General features: G+C 43.2%; 1 protein-coding gene across 2 annotated transcripts in view; it reads left to right on the forward strand.

Moving 5' to 3' along the window:
• Nucleotides 1–14,229, forward strand: part of GRID2 (glutamate ionotropic receptor delta type subunit 2) — a 924,709-nt gene that overhangs the window by 821,619 nt on the left and 88,861 nt on the right. The gene's annotated exons all lie outside the window — the stretch shown is intronic.

Here is a 14,229-nt window from a genome sequence, read left to right on the forward strand (position 1 = left end):
GAGTCCTGATAATCTTGCTCAGGAAGTATTTTAAGACTTCCCTCCCAAAGTCTGGTCAGACCCCAAGCAAAGATAGATCAGTTTGATCTTCTGAATAACTAAAAGAATTTTGTGATATGATCAAATGGAACTTGGCTATAGAGACAGACACTCTTCTTTGTGGAGTATTTATCGCACTTAATATAGGATCAGCAAAACAGAAGATTCAAGCATGTCTAGTCTGGACTGATGTCTCTCCCCACAGTCCAGATAGTAACAATAATCATAATTGTGGTATTTGTCAAGTGCTCACTATGCATTGGGCACTGTACTAAGCACTAGGGTCAATTCAAGATAATCAGGTGGGACATGGTGAGATGAGTCTCTGCTCCCTAGGGGGAAATTCCAGTTCATTCCCGATCTGTTTTCAGATTTAGACTACACCTGTTGGAGCAGTGAAAAAACTTTTTCCAAAGATTGCAACTACTGTGAGAGATCTCTTGCCGTTAATTCATTCATTCAATCAATCAATCATATTTATCGAGCACTTACTGTATGCAGAGCATACTGTACTAAGCGCTTGGAAAGTACAATTCAGCAACAGATAGAGACAATCCCTCCCCAACAACGGACTCACAGTCTAGAAGTGGGGAGACTGCCAATAAAACAAAACAAGTAGACGGGCAGAAATAACATCAAAATTAATAAATAAAATTGTAGATATATATACACCATTAACAAAATAAATAGAATAGTGAATATGTACAAATATGCACAAGTACTGTGGGGTGGAGAGGGGGATAGAGCAGAGTGAGGGAGTCGGAGCAATGGGGAGGGGAGGAGGAGCAGAGGAAATGGGGGGCTCAGTCTGGGAAGGCCTCCTGGAGGAGGTGAGTGTTCAGTAGGGCTTTGAAAGGGGGGAGTGAGCTAGTTTGGTGGATGTGAAGAGGGAGGGCATTCCAGGCCAGAGGTAGGACGTGGGCCGTGGTTGACGGCAGGACAGGCGAGAACGAGGCCCAGTGAGGAGGTTAGCGGCAGAGTAGCGGAGGGTGCGGGCTGGGCTGGAGAAGGAGAGAAGGGAGGTGAGGTAGGAGGGGGCCAGGTGATGGAGACCTTCCTGAATTCTGGTCTAAGCTCCACCCTGAGGTTGCTGGTGCATCATCCCCTGCAACTTTGATTTTAAAGCAAAAACTAAGACTGCAACCTGCCTTCCACATGAACAACTCACATGTACTGTTCCTGCCAGCTTGTAGCCTGTGAATAATATTTGCTCACTTGATTTCATTTCTCCTGCTCCCTGGCCAAGAAATTCATAAACTTCCTTAATCTCAGGAAATCTATATTTTGCCTCCGCTGCTGTTTACTGACCATCCAAAAGTCCCAGCAAAACTGCTTTATTCGTAACAGGCTGGTAGCAAGAAGACAGTGCCTGAGCCCACAATGAATAAGGCTTGCTGCAAGTTGACTCTTTATCTTTGTGAGGCAAAATCACTTTACCAGGGCATTTGCGGGAGGGTCTATTTTTTTTACTGTATTGATAGAGAAGGAGCGTGGCTCAGTGGAAAGAGCACGGGCTTTGGAGTCAGAGGTCATGGATTCAAATTCCGGCTCCGCCAACTTTCATTCATTCATTCATTCAATCATATTTATTGAGCACTTACTGTGTGCAGAGCACTGTACTAAGTGCTTGGGAAGTATAAGTTGGCAACATATAGAGATGGTCCCTACCCAACAGCGGGCTCACAGTCCAGAAGGCTGCCAACTGTCAGCTGTGTGACTTTGGGCAAGTCACTTAACTTCTCTGTGCTCAGTTACCCCATCTGTAAAAATGGGGATTAAAACTGTGAGCCCCCCGTGGGACAACCCCATCACCTTGTAACCTCCCCAGTGCTTAGAACAGTGCTTTGCACATAGTAAGCGCTTAACAAATATTTATGAGAAGCAGCGTGGCTCAGTGGAAAGAGCCCAGGCTTTGGAGTCAGAGGTCATGGGTTCAAATCCCGGCTCCGCCAATTGTCAGCTGTGTGACTTTGGGAAAATCACTTAACTTCTCTGGGCCTCAGTTACCTCATCTGTAAAATGGGGATTAAAACTGTAAGCCCCCTGTGGGACAACCCCATCACCTTGTAACCTCCCCAACACTTAGAACAGTGCTTTTCACATAGTAAGCGCTTAATAAATGCCATCATCATCATCATCATCATCATCGGCATCTTGGTCCATGTGAAGAACCCATGCATCTTGTGGGGTGTGCCACAGTTCCAGGGAACCTCAGCCCTACATTCCAGCAGACATAGTCCTTGGTGTCAGTTAGGAGAGCCCAAACCCCCGATACCATTCCCTGGATCCCAGCACCCTCCACTTCGGACTACCCAGAGACCCCCACTCCTGCAACCCCTAGTCCTCCACCATCACGCCTTGTCTTTCAAATGAGTGCTCCTCATTCAGAGTCTAGATGGCCACCCCACTCCCGGGGTTGGCTAAAGGAACTTAAGGGGAGAAAGGACTCCCTTCCCATCTCTCAACTTCCCAAGTTAACTCATCTCTCAGGCACCCCAGATTTCCTAGGCTTGTACCACAGGAAACACTGAGGTGACAGGTCTGAATGGCTTTTAAATAGATGCCTTTCAAGAGTCATTCGCTCATCGATCAGGTAACCAATAGAACAAAATTCTGATCCTGGTGACTTTTCCCTTTCTCTAACACTTTCCCCACCTTTCTCCAGGACCCTTTCTACTTTTCTGTAGGCCTCCCAGTATACATCTTCTTCCAGTCTTTTCCAGTCTCCTTTTGGGATGTGCCAGGTTCCTGTGTCTGCCCTCCTGAATCCTTCCCTTAGGAGCTTCGGTTGCCAGGATGAATATGCTGCTGATCATCCCAATCATTTCTACCCCTCAGGGGATGAGGCCTGTACCCCAGCATGAAGAACCCCACTGTTGCCACCTGTCCCTACAAAATCACTTCCTGAAAACTTCCTGCCCCCAGATGGCCAAGAGACTCCTAACCCAACCAGCAAGCCCCTCTTCCCCTTTCCCAGGCCTCCCCTGTGATTATCTGTGCTCCATGTAAAGGCACCTGATACTTAATCCAACTAGTTTTCCCTCAGGGAAAAAATCCCTGCTTAGGAGTGAGTGAGTTTCCTCCTCTTTTAACTTCCTGCTTCCTTTGAGTGTCGGGCTAGTCTGCCTGACTGTTGCAGAGAGAAATACCGGGAGACATGTGGGTTTCAGTGAGTTGTAGAATTATTCTACATTTATTTTGCCACTTTTATTTCCAAGATTTCTTGAAACACCCTTTTCAGGTAACTACACAGCCAAATAGCTGACACTTCTGGCCTAGAGACTCCAGCAAATTATTCCACCATGCCTAAGTGGGTCCAGAGGGACTGTTTCAGTGCTGGTCCTTCTGTTGGTCTATGATTGCCCAGAAAGTCATCCTGCGTCTTTCAATGTTGGCTTCAAGACCATGTTCTCTCCTGCAAGGGGTAAGACACCTGAGTATGGGGAGAAAGGTGAAGGGTTAAACTCCCCTCAGAAGCCAGGAAACCAGAGGCTTTCCCAGTGGTGGGGAGAGATAGGCACAGAGATCACAATTCACCCTTCAGTTCTTTCTTTTGGCTTTCTGATTCTCCCTAAATCCTCAGTCCCTCCACAGGCCACTACAAAGTTTCAGACACTGCTGAGGGGCTGTGTCTTCCTCTTTAAAATGGCTTCTAAGGGGAACTGTGGAGGGGTTGCTGGTAGTGATGGCTGGAAGTGAGGAAGAGGAAAAGAGGCAGGAAGCTCCCATTGGTTTGTGTTTGTTCCTTACCCCGCAGGGATAGTTTCACAAGCAAAACTACTCCTCACTTTCCTTGACTTTGGGCTTTTCCAAGTCAGAGATTTCCTAAGGCAGTTAATAAAGGGTCCTGTTACAAAACCCTACCAAAAAATCAAAGGCTGAAATGTGTTTGATGTGTCTCTTTCTGAAGTGCAGAACACAGGGACAGAAGACAGATAAGGCAGGGAAACAACTCTTGTTGATGAAATGCATTTTGGTCCCATTTGCAAGACCCATATGGCGAGAATGGTCCTTTAGAGTACAGAATTCATCACTGTGGCTTACCTTCCAAAGACACTAGGGTTGATGGAGGATCAGACTCCAGAGTCCATCAAACACAGCTGTGTGTTGACTAATATCCTTTAGTGGAGGAAGGCAACCAACATTTGTAGTTCCAGATTTCCGTCTTGGATTTCTTGTTGTTGAAGACAGAGTTGTTGCTGTCTTTCCACTAACACAGAATTGACTGTGGTGTTTTTGCAAGGAACTGGTGATGTAATTCCTTCGTAGAGCAACAAACTACTCTCCCTTCCACATCTCTCTGAGAAATCCTCCTTTCCTCTGACCAAAAAAATGACTCCAAGGTCATTCTCACTGATGCAGCACCAAAGTCAATCAATCAGTGGTATTTTGGGGGCACTTGCTACTGTATCCTGAGAGTGCTAAACTAGGTGCTTGGAAGAGAACTGTACAGTAGAGTTGATAAACACATTCCCTGCCTACTATGAGCTGACAGTATAGAGCCAACAGTCCTCTCTACTAGATGGTCAGGTGGTGCATTATTGTTGGAAGGTACTTTTCATGAGTGTTTAGATGTGATGGACTCATGGCTAAATTAGGATTCAGTAGATTATGTCTTTCAACCAATCAGTGGTACCCACTGAGCACTTACTTTATGCAGGACAATATACTAAGTGCTTGGGAGAGTACAATACAACAGATTAGTAGACCTGTTCCCTGCCATAACGAGTTATATCTAAAATGGAAGATGACTGATGATAGTTACAGAACTCCCAAGAGGACTTCATAACTTATCATTACAAATGACCTCTGAACTTGCGGGCTGGGAAATCCAGGTATAAGAAGATTTACAGAAGTGACTCTAATTTATGTTTCTGGCAAATTGATAGGCTATAAATCAAGTGCAGAATCAATAATGCACTCAGGCAACCACAATCTGCTGAAACACAACCTCATTTTTAGAAAGGGAAATCACGTCTTGCTAATCTCCTGGGATTCTTTGAAGGGGTCAGTAAGCGGGTAGATAGGAAGAAACAGATGAACGTTCTGTAGCTATATATATACAAAAGGTCTTTGACAAGGGTTGAAACCAAAAACTTGCAATTATTAAAATCTAAATAACTACGGAATCTGGCATGGAGCAGGTGTTTGTGGTTGGGAAACTGGTTAAAATGTAGGAAACGGATAAGGAGGCTAAATGATGACTTTTTGGGATGGAGAAAAGTGAACAGTGAGAAGCAGCATGGCCTAGTGAATAGAGCATGGGCCTGGGCATCAGAAGTACCTGGATTCTTATCCCAGCTTCACCACTTGTCTGCTGTGTGACCTCGGGCAAGTTACTTAACTTCTCTGTTTCTCTGTTACTTCAACTGTAAAATGGGGATTCAGACTGTGAGCTCCATGTAAGACACAGACTGTGTCAAACTGATTAGCCTGTGCCTATCCCAATGCTTAGTACAGTGCTTGGGACATAGTAAGCACTTAACAAGCACCGTTAAAAAATCCCCAGAAACTAGTGTTAGGACTATTTAATTCAACATTTTTATAAATGAACTAGTAGAGGGGGTGCATAGTGAAATTTTATGATTGCTGGTGATGCTGTGTTTTCTCTGGATGGCTAAACTCTTCTAGATGGGGAAATAAAGGAGGAACACCTCAAAAACCTGAGGGAGCTGGCAGAATACTAGCAGGCTTGCTTCAAAATGAGTAAGGGCCAAGAAACGCACTGGAGTAAAATCATGTAAATTACAACCAAATTATAATGGATTTAGATCCATTAGTCACAGTTTCAGACCAGAGATCTTGGTATCAATAATAATAATGATACTGATAATATTAAGTATTTGTAAGTGCTTACTATGCATTTTATATCGATAATAATAATGGTAATGATAATATTAAGTATTTGTAAGTGCTCACTACTATGAACTGAACACTCCATTCATTCATTCAATCGGACTTATTCAGGGTTTACTGTGTGCAGAACACTGTACTAAGCACTTGGGAAGTACAAGTTGGCAACATATAGAGACGGTCCCTACCAACGGGCTCACAGTCTAGAAGGGACTCTATTAAGCACACAAGATAATAAGATCCCAAATAAGGCACAGGGAAGTTAAGTGACTTACCCAAGGTCGTAAAGCAGGTAAATTGCAGAGCTGAAATTAGATCCCAAGTCCTCTGTTTTGTCTCTGGGAGTTTTTTTTTTATTTTTTGATGGTATTTGTTAAGTTCTTACTACAGGCCAGGCACTGTGCTAAGTGCTGTGGTAGAAGTTTGAGGGTAACAATTCAAAACTATGAACCACATGGGCTAGTGGAAAGAGAATGGGCCTGGGAATCAGAGGACCTGTATTCATTCATTCAATCATATTTATTGAGCGCTTACTGTGTGCACAGCACTGTACTAAGCACTTGGGAAGTACAAGTTGGCAACATACAGAGACGGTCCCTACCCAACAACGGGCTCACAGTCTAGAAGGGGGAGACAGACAACAAAACAAAACACGTGGACAGGTGTCAAGTCGTCAGAATAAATAGAAATAAAGCTAGATGCACATCATTAAAAAAATAAATAGAATAGCAAATATTTACAAGTAAAATAAATAGAGTAATAAATCTGTACAAATCTGTATTCTAATCCTGGCTCCACTACTTGCCTACTATATGACATTAGGCAAGTCATTTCACTTCCATGTGCCTCAGTTTCCTCATCTGTAAAATGGGGATTCATTACTGGTACTTCCTCCCCCTTAGACTGTGAAACTCATGTGGGAGAGGTACTGTGCCCTACCTAATTAACTTGTCACTACCCCAGCGCTTAGAATAGTGTTTGACATACAGTAAGTGCTTAACAAATACCATTATTATTACTATTGTTAATGTTGTCATAATATAATATAATTATATAATATATATATAATACAATATAATATACAAGGATCACCTTGTAACATCCCCAGTGCTTGGAACAGTGCTTTGCACATAGTAAGCGCTTAATAAATGCCATCATTATTATTATTATTATTCATGATGCCAAGAGTTATAATAAACACTTCCTCATCCATTGGAGGGTAAGCACGTGGAATTTGTAACCATAGGATGTTATGCCCTCAGAAAAACAACAGCAGGTTCCCAGAGGAGTTTGGAGAAATCCATGGACAAACATCCCAGGTTGATATACTGGAAGGAAAGTCATGGATGGAGAGGGGCAGTGAGTGAGTGGTACTGGTTGATTCATTCCTAACCAGAAGGGTGACTGTCCAGTAGGGCAACCAGCATGCAGTTTCTTCAAGCATCCTGATGCTACTAGTAGACACAGAGCCCTGATGTTGTTAATGTTCTTCTGGAGGAAAATCGACAGATAGTTTTCTGAACAATCCAGAAATCATGTAAATTCTAAAGTGAAAAACAGAATGAAATACAGAGATCTCGGTAGAAGTGCCTCTGTTTTTGTGTATACACATGCAGCCAGATACATGCACTCACACCTAGACACACAGACACACATCCACATGCACATAGATACATACAACAGCTAAATACATACATGAATATACACACCCCTAAATAGTGTGCTAATATTTTATATACAAAATTGATTACATTGAAGTGTATTGCTTCAACATCCTTTGTTTTATTTTACTTTAGGTATTTCAAATTGATTTTTCCATTTTGGCATGGATAATATAATCTGTGACTGCTCTTTGGGAAGTTATTTATTCTGAGTAAACTTTAAAAAGTCCCTGATTCTTGAAATATTCACTGAAGATGCCTGTAAAATTCACTTGTACTTAGAGTATGACATACCACTCTACCATTTTTGAGACACATTATCCTCCTAATTCCTAATTCCTAACCTCCTCCCAAGGCTTTAGTTGGAACCATTCCCTTAGTATTTTTCATGGAATGTGTTCAGTACTGTGTGACTATGTGTGTGTGTTTGTGTGTGTTAGCAGTAGTGAGCTACCTGGTTTCAAAGACTGTGCTGCTAAGCGTGGGATTGCAGTTATGTGTGGAAGTGTCACTGTAAGCTCAATCTCTTGCACTCTGACTATGAGAACAATGTCAGGAACCTTCTCAGCTATCAGGGCTGAGCAACTGCTCAGGCACGAAGGACACTGTTGAAAGGCACTGCAATCATTCAGACTAGAATGTGACCGCCTATGCTTCCAAGAACTTTAGTGCGGAAAGGAAGAGAGGGAAAGGGAAGGTCCTATAAGGCTGGTAAAAACTGAATTTAAGTTGTTTTACAGGAGGTAAGATTTTCACTGAGCCATCCACACTCTGTCACTACTAATGACAATACTGTGGTATTTGTTTAGTGCTTGTTATTTGCCAAGGACTGTATTAAGCATTGGAATTGTTTGTGTGGCACAGTCCTTGTCCCTCATGGGACTCACAGTCTAAGAGGGTAGCATTACCCGCAATTTAAGCCCCATTCTCTAGATGAGGAAACCAAGGCACAGAGAAGTTATGTGACTTGCCCAGGGTCACACTGCAAATTAGAACCCAGGACTCCTAACTCCTCGGTTCTATTGCAGAGAGACCTCTGCTTTTCCTTTCATTTAGGTTCTTGGACTGAGATGGAATCAGTGGTTGAGTAAACTTCCACTGGACAAGAAAGAACTTTGTTAAGGATCCTTGTGGGTTCAGCAGTCTGGTGAGATAATCATTGAGAGAAGCTTGCTGTCCAGGAAGATAATTGACCAGAGTGTGTTGGCCTTGACAGTGTCCACATATGTTGGCAGTCGACAGAGGCGCAAACTCTCCTTCCTCAGGAGCTGATGCCCTGGGCTACAGGATAATGAAGGGACCCATCTCTGGACTTCCCCTTTCATTATTGAAACTGCCAATGTTCTCTGAGCAAAGATGTGGTGTTCAGAAACCCAGCTCGTACATAGCTCTGCTTTGCTTAGATGAGAGAAGGAAGGGAAAACAACTTAAAACTGACAGTAAAATTCCAGGAAATAACTGGACAGAGTACAAAATTCTTTGGTTCTTTGATCAGCTCACCTAAGAATCAGGGTTTGAGCCTTCTAAGCCTCCAAGAATGATTTTTTTTCATCCCTATCAGCTGCATCACTGCCTAGCATACAGGCTTCCAGTTTAAACTCTGAAGCCTGTGTATGCAGAGAAATTTGGTGAGTGATTTTCTTCATTCTACCCAATCCATAGACAGCCTAAGACATCTCATTGACCAGTGATTGGCAGAGCAAAACAGGATCCAAAATAAAAGTGAATAGTTACGAAGAAAACCACAAAAAGTCCCTCTTAACCATTGCAGAAAAAGGGTCAGTCCTGGAAAATTCAATAACAATGTCATCCTCAATCAATCAGTTGTATACATCATCTCTAGCTACTGCACAATCTCTACCCTCATCAACTCTGAAATCCCTCTTTCTTATCACAACCTCCTCACTTGCCTTCTCTCCCACACTCCACCTCCCCGCAAATCAATCAATCAATCAATCGTATTTATTGAGTGCTTACTGTGTGCAGAGCACTGTACTAAGCGCTTGGGAAGTACAAGTTGGAAACATATAGAGACGGTCCCTATCCAACAGTGGGCTCACAGTCTAGAAGGGGGAGACAGAGAACAAAACAAAACATATTAACAAAATAAAATAAATAGAATAAATATGTACAAGTAAAATAAATAAATAGAGCAAATCTGTCCAGTTCCCCCAGAGTGACCTCTGTAGTTGTCTTATGCTGTCGAGTCGTGTCCGATCCATAGCGATGCCAAGGACATAGCTCTCCCAGAACGCCCCACCTCCATCTGCGATCATTCTGGTAGTGTATTCATAGAGTTTTGTTTGTAAAAATACGGAAGCGGTTTACCATTGCTGCCTTCCACAAAGTAAACCTGAATCTTCTCACTCGCCTCTCTCCCATGCTGCCGTTGCTTAGCACAGGGGAGTTTGACTTGTAGCAGATTGCCTTCCATTCACTAGCAACAGGCCAAGCTAGAAGTGGAATGCGTACGCCTCTGCCTCATCCTCCCATAATCGAGACTGGTAGCGTCCTGGAAACTCTTCAGGTACGACTCTGAGAGGTGCCGATCTTCTGACCCCATCCAATTTTCTCAACCAACCATGCCCCATTTAGCCTCCATACACAAACTACTGTGCCTTGATGGCCAAATTGACGCTCTCAATGTCATCATCTCTATTGAATTCAACTCACTCACTCCCCTATCCTTTTGTCGATCTCATACCACTAACTCACAGCCCTGGATCACCTCCACCGTCTGCTTCCTTCGTTCTCACGCATGAGCCACTGAACACTGTTGGCAGAAATCTAGATATCGGGCCAACTTCATCCACTTCAAGTTTATCCTTATGTAATTTAACTCTGCCCGCAAAAATTATTTCTCCATCCTTATTGAGAAGCAGTGTGGCTCAGTAGAAAGAGCATGGGCTTGGGAGCCAGAAGTCATGGGTTTTAATCCCGGCTCCGCCACTTGTCAGCTGTGTGACTTTGGGCAAATCACTTCACTTCTCTGGGCCTCAGTTACCTCATCTGTAAAATGGAGATTAAGACCATGAGCTCCACATGGGACAACCTGATCACTTTGTATCCCCCCCAGCACGTAGAACAGTGCTTTGCACATAGTAAGTGCTTAACAAATGCCATTATTATTATTATTATGCCCATTGGCCTCACCAATTGTTCCAGATATTTAATTCCCTCTTCAAACCTCCCAACGCCCCCACATCCCCTATGCCTTGCCACTAAACTTGTTGTGGGCAGAGAACATGCCTGTTATATTGTACTCTCCCAAGCACACAGTAAGTGCTTAATAAATACAATTGATTGATTGATTATTAAGCATTTACTCTGGGCAGAGCACCATGCTAAGCACCTGAGAGAATACAGTAAAGTTAGTGAGCATGATTCCTGCCCCCAAGGAGCTTACAATCTAACAGGGGAGACAGACACAAAAATAGATTAGAGATAGAGGAAAGCCAGTGGCAGAGAATTGGGTAGGGCTAGATCATCTCAATGATTCATTCATTCATTCAATAGTATTTATTAAGTGCTTACTGTGTGCAGAGCACTGTACTAAGAGCTCAGGAAGTACAAGTCAATGATCCCCTGGATAAGATGGATGGGCCGAATGCAACTGAAATTAAATCTAGACAATGCAAGAGAGTTTTAAAACCTATTTCCCAGAATAATCGGCGAGAGCTACCTAGATCCTGAGAGAGTTAAAAAAAAAGCAGTTTCCCATTTCACAGATGAGCTGAGCTCATCTTTGCATTAGAGATGAGGAGTCCTGGATTCTAATTTCCCTTAGATTTCTCCCAAGGTACCTAGTCCCAGGGCTAAGTATTGGGCAACTCTCATCAGCTTTTCTGACCTTTCCTTATTCATTCATTCAATTGTATTTATTGAGCACTTACTGTGTGCAGAGAGGCAGTGCATACTCTCCTCTCTTGCTTTCCTCTTGTTGGTCCACTTTGTGCATGCTTGACTATGACTGCTCTGCACCATAGAAATATGTGTCACCTCAGTGGGCTCTTTACGTTGGGATCATATTAAGAGAAAGGTGGATTTGAGACAGGCAGCTTGGGGGATATTCCCACAACACCTGATGTGGAAGGCAAAACAGTCCTGATGGATTTGGTCTTTCCCTTTGCACTGAAAAATAACAATAATAATTATAATTACGGTATTTGTAATTGCTTACTAAATACCAGGCACTATTCTAAGTGCTGGGGTACATACAAGGAAATCAGGATTCATTCATTCATTCAATCGTATTTATTGAGCGCTTACTGTGTGCAGAGCACTGTACTAAGCGCTTGGGAAGTACAAGTTGGCAACATATAGAGACGGTCCCTACCCAACAGTGGGCTCACACTCTAGAAGAGTGGGCTCACAGTCTAGAAGATGACAGAGTCCCTGTCCCACACTAGGCTCAAAGTTTCAATCCCATTTTGCAGATGAGGTGATTGAGTCACAGAGAAGTGAAATGACTTGCCCAAGGTCACACAGCAGACAAGTGGCAGAATTGGGATTAGAACCCATGACCTTCTGACTCCTAGGACCATTCTCTATCTAAAATCTGAGCTTCCTAAGGGCAGAGAGATTTTCAGACCCACCCGGAGAGCCATTTTCCTCTCCTGTGTCCTCTACTAGTGTCTGATATCAATGCCATACAGATCTCCACCACCATTTAAAATTTAAATATAAGAGAAACAGCATAGCCTCGTGGCAAGACCATTGGCTTGGGAGTCAGAGGTCATGAGTTCTAATCCCAGTTCCGCCCCTTGTCTGCTGTGTGACCTTGGGCAAGTCACTTAACTTCTCTGGGCCTCAGTTACCTCATCTGTAAAGTGGGATTGAGAAACTGAGCCTCACGTCGGACAACCTAATTACCTTGTATTTACCCCAGCACTTAAAACAATGCTTGGCACATAGTAAGTGCTTAATAAATACCATCATTTTTATTATTATTATTACAAGATTGGTGAGAGCAACAGCAATGAACCTCATTATTTAGGGGAGAACATTTATGATGGGAAAAACACAGGAGCAGAATAAGGTTCACCAGAAAGAGACAGTTTCTCTGAATTGCTGTGGGGCCTTCAGTGTCTGTCACAGGGTCGCCTCAGACCCGCAGAGCGCTGGCTGCCCTTGCAACGGAGATGGTTGTCCTGCTGTTTCTAATGATTTTTCCATCTCCTCTTCTGTCGGCTAACATTAACTAGCATAATCTCCCTAGCTGTGCCACTCAAATGCTGCCTTCAGCATTCACAGGAAGGTTGTCTCCTTAAACATCCCATGTTCATCTCCTCATGCAGTTTCACAAATCCATTAAATGTCACGAAGAAAAATGGGATTCCTGGGGGAAAAAAAAAGACCTTTTTAAGAAAAGCTCCTGAAATGTTTGAGCCTGCTTGAGTCAGTGTTCTGTGCCCTAATCTACCCAGTTGGTCCACGCTCTCCAAGCTCCCTCTAATTTCAAAGGGAACTCATGCCCCTCTACATTAGGCTGGAGAAGAACTAAGGTTAGAGACCTCAGTCCCAGCCCTCCACCCCTTTCACTCTGCTTCTTTTAATCAGACTGAAGGAGTGAGGGCCTTGGGGATTCTAAAGAGAAAAACTCGCCATCATCTTTCCCTTTTCCAAATTTCCAATTCATAATCCTGGACCTTTCCAAAAAAGTTATTTCAGAGAGAGGGCTGAGATTTCCTGTCCAATCCTTCAGATATATTTTCTGTCTGTGGCAGAGGGCACTCGACTGACCTGAGTTCCAGTGTAAATGTCGAAAGTTCTGAGCGCAGATAGGAGAAGGGTGAGTGATTGCAAGGATGGTGGTTCAGATCACACTGCTCTGGAAACATTAAGGAACTTTAAGGTAGGCCCCCAGGGGTGGAGAAAGTGCTCAGTTCACTATGCAGTCTGGGACAACCCAATATTCATTCATCAATTGTATTTATTGAGCGCTTACTGTGTGCAGAGCACTGTACTAAGCACTTGGGAAGTACAAGTTGGCAACATATAGAGACAGTCCCAACCCAACAGCGGGCTCACAGTCTAGAAGGGGGAGACAGAGAACAAAACAAAATATATTAACAAAGTAAAATGAATAGAATAAATATGTACAAATAAAATAAATAAATAAATAAATAGAGTAATAAATACGTACTAACATATATACATATATACAGGTGCTGTGGGGAGGGGAAGGAGGTAAGGCTGGGGGGTTGGGGAAATACTCCTCAGGCCCCAGAAAAGACATCAGTAGATTAACTGGGGCATGTTGTGGGTGTCTAGCAACTTGTGAATGCTGGATCTCAGTATTTTGGGATAAACCTCTGTGCTCACAGCCTTGAAATTCAGCTAGTAAATTCCCTCCTGATGAATCCTGACACACAGAACCTTTCTCTTTAGCCAAAGTGGGCTACCATTTGCAGCATGTTGAAATCAGAGTCTCTGTTTTTGCCATATGAAAATTTCCTGCTCTAACTTTCTAATTCTCCTTTCTTCATTGGATCCAAAGCACTGAGGGAACTGTAGCATTAACCATGAATGTTCATACCTTCTGGCTGTAAAACTAGTAATAATAATTTCTGTGGTACTTGTTAGGTGTTTAATATGTTCCGGGCACTGTACTCAGCTCTGGAATAGACGCAAGCTAATCAGGTTGGACATAGTCCCTGTCCCACATGGAGTTCAC

This window comes from Tachyglossus aculeatus, chromosome 12 (assembly GCF_015852505.1).
Source record: "Tachyglossus aculeatus isolate mTacAcu1 chromosome 12, mTacAcu1.pri, whole genome shotgun sequence".
Lineage (NCBI taxonomy): Eukaryota > Metazoa > Chordata > Mammalia > Monotremata > Tachyglossidae > Tachyglossus > Tachyglossus aculeatus.